Below are 6,000 nucleotides of genomic sequence, written 5' to 3' on the forward strand. Positions count from 1 at the left end.
ACAGAGACAGATAGCAGCATCCTGATATCAGCCCATTCTTCCTCATGCTTCCTCAGTGATCAAAAAAGTGGAATAAACAACCAGATAGTCCACTGTTGGAAAGTGCCAGCTTGTGGGAGCAATTATAATCAATCTCGGTCAACCCAGAAAACCAGCAAAGGCTGAGAAACTGCTTCAAAGAAGCCTAAAGATCTCAACTACAGCACTGATTATAAGCTTCTGACATATGAGCAGAAGTCGATAAGCAAGAATTGTAACTTAAGTTGTAGCTACGCCCGTCAATTCTTCCACAACGCAAAAGCAAAATACTGCAGACCCTGGAAATCTGAAATAAAAACTGAAAATACTCAGCAAGTCTGGCAGCATCTGTGGAGAGAGAAACAGAGTTAACGCTTCAGGTCTGTGACCCTTCATCAGAACTGGGAAAAGTTAGAAATGTAATAGGTTCTGAGTAAGTGAAAAGTGGGGAGACGGGAGGAAGGAACAAAAGGGAAGGTCTGTGATAGGGTGGAGGGCTGGAGAGATTAAATGATAAAGGTTTCATGGTACAAAGCCATAGGGAGTGGTAATGGGACAAAAGCCATAGGGAGTGGTAATGGGACAAAAGCCATAGGGAGTGGTAATGGGACAAAGCCATAGGGAGTGGTAATGGGACAAAGTAAAGAAACAAAAGATGTGTCTAGAGGAGGTGTGAATGGCAGGATCATGAACGGCTGCCATCCCAAAACAAACATAAGAGAGAAACAAGAGCGAAAAGAAACAAACCAGCAAAGAAAAACAAAACAAAATTGGGGGCAGAGATTACGATCTAAAAATATTGAACTCAACGCAGAGTCCAGAAGGCTTAATTCTTCATGAAGAGTACAGGAAAATACAACAAACATACAAGAATGCTTAAAGGGGATCAATCAGACCAGCAATGCCACCAGAGTAACTTCTACACAGTCTCCCAAATCCAATTTACCCCACTCCCTACCATGACTTGAAGATCCAATCATCCATCTGACCCTCCCATCCTTCCAGAGACACAGTCTTCTCGAAGAGCATTCCCAATTTATGCCCACACTGACCATCTTCCCTCCTTCTGTTCAACCTGACACCGTCACTCCTGCCAGCACATTTCTCCTTGCTACCTTTAGACCCCCCTCGACCACCAGAAGTTGGAAGCCTTCCCCCCCACCAGCTTTCCCCTCCGTCCCACCGCGCCCTCAATTAATGCTCAAGCTCTTCCTCCGGTTTCCTCATTTGGTAGTTACGTTATTGGACGAATGATCCTGAGACATGAGTTCAAATCCCACCAGGGCAGCTGGGGATTTTCACTTAATTAATAAACCTGGAAATAATTAAGTAGGATCAGTAATGGTGAACATGAAATTATCAAATTGTTGTAAAGTCCCATCTGGTTCGCCCATGCCCCTCAGGGAAGGAAATCTGCTGTCCTTAACCGGTCTGGCCGATATATAGATATGGAGGAACTATTCCCATTGAGAGAATGTTCAAGAAACAAAGGACACTGATTTAAGGTGATTGGCAGAAGAAGCAAAGGCGACATGAGGAAAAACATTTTCACACAGCGAGTGATTAGGATCTGCAATGTAGTGCCTGAGAGTGCGGTGGAGGCATATTCAATTGAGGCCTTCAAAAGGAGTTGGATAATTATCTGAATAGAGAAGTTTTGCAGGGCTACAGGGAAAAGGCAGGGCAGTGGGAGTAGGTGAGTTGCTCTTGCGGAGATCTGGCACGGACAAGAGGGGCCGAATGGCCTCCTTCTGTGCTGTAACCATTCTTTGATTCCATGATTCTACGTGGCTCCAGACCCTCAACAGTGGGATTGTCTCCTAACTGCCCTCTGAAATTGCCTTGCACATAAAAATAATCTGGGCTCAACACCATCTTCTCAAGGAGCGATGAGGGAAGCACAATAAATGCTGGCCTTGTCAGCGATGCCCACATCCTGTAAATGAATTTAGAAAAACAGCCTTCCCCGTCTTCCCTCAGTTAACACTACTTCCCACTGTTCCCTCAGTTAACGCTCACTCCTCCTTCAGTTCCCTCAGTTGACGCTCACTCCTCTCTCAGTTCCCTCAGTTACGCTCACTCATCCCTCAGTTCTCTCAGTTAACGCTCACTCCTCCTTCAGTTCACTCAGTTAACGTTCACTCCTCCCTCAGTGCCCTCAGTTAACGCTCACTCATCCCTCAGTTCCCTCAGTTAACGCTCACTCATCCTTCAGTTCACTCAGTTAATGCTCACTCCTCCCTCAGTTCCCTCAGTTAACGCTCACTCCTCCTTCAGTTCACTCAGTTAACACTCACTCCTCCCTCAGTTCCCTCAGTTAACGCTCACTCATCCCTCAGTTCCCTCAGTTAACGCTCACTCCTCCCTCAGTTCCCTCAGTTAACGCTCACTCATCCCTCAGTTCACTCAGTTAACACTCACTCCTCCCACTGTTCTCTCAGTTAACGCTCACTCCACCTTCAGTTCACTCAGTTAACGCTCACTCCTCCCTCAGTTCCCTCAGTTAACGCTCACTCATCCCTCAGTTCACTCAGTTAACGCTCATTCCTCCCTCAGTTCTCTCAGTTAACGCTCACTCCACCTTCAGTTCCCTCAGTTAACGCTCACTCCTCTCTCAGTTCCCTCAGTTAACGCTCACTCATCCCTCAGTTCCCTCAGTTAACGCTCACTCCTCCCTCAGTTCCCTCAGTTAACACTCACTCCTCCCACAGTACCATCAGTTAACGCTCACTCCTCCCTCAGTTCCCTCAGTTAACGCATACTCCTCCCTCAGTACCCTCAGTTAACGCTCACTCCTCCCTCAGTTCTCTCAGTTAACGCTCCTCCCTCAGTTCCCTCAGTTAACGCTCACTCCTCCCTCAGTTCCCTCAGTTAACGCTCACTCCTCCCTCACTTCCCTCAGTTAACGCTCACTCCTCCCTCAGTTCCCTCAGTTAACACTCACTCCTCCCTCAGTTCTCTCAGTTAACGCTCACTCCTCCCTCAGTTCCCTCAGTTAACGCTCACTCCTCAGTTCTCTCAGTTAACGCTCACTCCTCAGTTCTCTCAGTTAACGCTCACTCCTCCCTCAGTTCTCTTAGTTAATGCTCACTCCTCCCTCAGTTCCCTCAGTTAACGCTCACTCCTCCCTCAGTTAACGCTCACTCCTCCCTCAGTTCCCTCAGTTAACGCTCACTCCTCCCTCAGTTAACGCTCACTCCTCCCTCAGTTCCCTCAGTTAACGCTCACTCCTCCCTCAGTTCTCTTAGTTAATGCTCACTCCTCCCTCAGTTCCCTCAGTTAACGCTCACTCCTCCCTCAGTTCCCTCAGTTAACGCTCACTCCTCCCTCAGTTCCCTCAGTTAACGCTCACTCCTCCCTCAGTTGTCTCAGTTAACGCTCCTCCCTCAGTTCTCTTAGTTAACGCTCACTCCTCCCTCAGTTAACGCTCACTCCTCCCACAGTTCCCTCAGTTAACGCTCACTCCTCCCTCAGTTAACGCTCACTCCTCCCTCAGTTCCCTCAGTTAACGCTCACTCCTCCCTCAGTTCCCTCAGTTAACGCTCACTCCTCCCTCAGTTAACGCTCACTCCTCCCTCAGTTCCCTCAGTTGACGCTCACTCCTCCTACAGTTCTCTCATTTAATGCTCACTCCTCCCTCAGTTCCCTCAGTTGACACTCCTCCTACAGTTCTCTCATTTAATGCTCACTCCTCCCTCAGTTCCCTCAGTTAACGCTCACTCCTCCCTCAGTTACCGCTCACTCCTCCCTCAGTTCCCTCAGTTACCGCTCACTCCTCCCTCAGTTCCCTCAGTTGACGCTCACTCCTCCTACAGTTCTCTCATTTAACGCTCACTCCTCCCTCAGTTCCCTCAGTTAACGCTCACTCCTCCCTCAGTTAACGCTCACTCCTCCCTCAGTTCCCTCAGTTAACGCTCATTCCTCCCTCAGTTCCCTCAGTTAACGCTCATTCCTCCCTCAGTTCTCTCATTTAACGCTCACTCCTCCCTCAGTTCCCTCAGTTAACGCTCACTCCTCCCTCAGTTAACGCTCACTCCTCCCTCAGTTAACGCTCACTCCTCCCTCAGTTCCCTCAGTTAACGCTCACTCCTCCCTCAGTTCCCTCAGTTAACGCTCATTCCTCCCTCAGTTCTCTCATTTAACGCTCACTCCTCCCTCAGTTCCCTCAGTTAACGCTCACTCCTCCCTCAGTTAACGCTCATTCCTCCCTCAGTTCCCTCAGTTAACGCTCACTGCTCCCTCAGTTCCCTCAGTTAATGCTCACTCCTCCCTCAGTTCCCTCAGTTAACGCTCACTCCTCCCTCAGTTCCCTCAGTTAACGCTCATTCCTCCCTCAGTTCCCTCAGTTTACGCTCACTCCTCCCTCAGTTCTCTCAGTTAACGCTCACTCCTCCCTCAGTTCCCTCAGTTAACGCTCACTCCTCCCTCAGTTCCCTCAGTTAACGCTCACTCCTCCCTCAGTTCTCTCAGTTAACGCTCACTCCTCCCTCAGTTCCCAGAGTTAACGCTCACTCCTCCCTCACTTCCCTCTGTTAACGCTCACTCCTCCCTCAGTTCTCTCAGTTAACGCTCACTCCTCCCTCAGTTCTCTCAATTAACGCTCACTCCTCCCTCAGTTCCCTCAGTTAATGCTCACTCCTCCCTCTGTTCTCTCAGTTAACGCTCACTCCTCCCTCAGTTCTCTCAGTTAACGCTCACTCCTCCCTCAGTTCTCTCAGTTAACGCTCACTCCTCCCTCAGTTCCCAGAGTTAACGCTCACTCCTCCCTCAGTTCCCTCAGTTAATGCTCACTCCTACCTCAGTTCTCTCAGTTAACGCTCATTCCTCCCTCAGTTCCCTCAGTTAACGCTCACTGCTCCCTCAGTTCCCTCAGTTAACGCTCACTCCTCCCTCAGTTAACGCTCACTCCTCCCTCAGTTCCCTCAGTTAACGCTCATTCCTCCCTCAGTTCCCTCAGTTTACGCTCACTCCTCCCTCAGTTCTCTCAGTTAACGCTCACTCCTCCCTCAGTTCCCTCAGTTAACGCTCACTCCTCCCTCAGTTCCCTCAGTTAACGCTCACTCCTCCCTCAGTTCCCTCAGTTAACGCTCACTCCTCCCTCAGTTCTCTCAGTTAACGCTCACTCCTCCCTCAGTTCCCAGAGTTAACGCTCACTCCTCCCTCACTTCCCTCTGTTAACGCTCACTCCTCCCTCAGTTCTCTCAGTTAACGCTCACTCCTCCCTCAGTTCTCTCAATTAACGCTCACTCCTCCCTCAGTTCCCTCAGTTAACACTCACTCCTCCCTCAGTTCTCTCAGTTAACGCTCACTCCTCCCTCAGTTCCCTCAGTTAACGCTCACTCCTCCCTCAGTTCCCTCAGTTAACGCTCACTCCTCAGTTCTCTCAGTTAACGCTCACTCCTCCCTCAGTTCTCTTAGTTAATGCTCACTCCTCCCTCAGTTCCCTCAGTTAACGCTCACTCCTCCCTCAGTTCCCTCAGTTAACGCTCACTCCTCCCTCAGTTCCCTCAGTTAATGCTCACTCCTCCCTCAGTTCTCTCAGTTAACGCTCCTCCCTCAGTTCTCTTAGTTAACGCTCACTCCTCCCTCAGTTAACGCTCACTCCTCCCTCAGTTCCCTCAGTTAACGCTCACTCCTCCCTCAGTTCCCTCAGTTAACGCTCACTCCTCCCTCAGTTAACGCTCACTCCTCCCTCAGTTCCCTCAGTTAACGCTCACTCCTCCCTCAGTTAACGCTCACTCCTCCCTCAGTTAACGCTCACTCCTCCCTCAGTTCCCTCAGTTAACGCTCACTCCTCCCTCAGTTAACGCTCACTCCTCCCTCAGTTCCCTCAGTTGACGCTCACTCCTCCTACAGTTCTCTCATTTAACGCTCACTCCTCCCTCAGTTCCCTCAGTTGACACTCCTCCTACAGTTCTCTCATTTAACGCTCACTCCTCCCTCAGTTCCCTCAGTTAACGCTCACTCCTCCCTCAGTTACCG

Source organism: Heterodontus francisci, chromosome 24 (assembly GCF_036365525.1).
Source record: "Heterodontus francisci isolate sHetFra1 chromosome 24, sHetFra1.hap1, whole genome shotgun sequence".
Lineage (NCBI taxonomy): Eukaryota > Metazoa > Chordata > Chondrichthyes > Heterodontiformes > Heterodontidae > Heterodontus > Heterodontus francisci.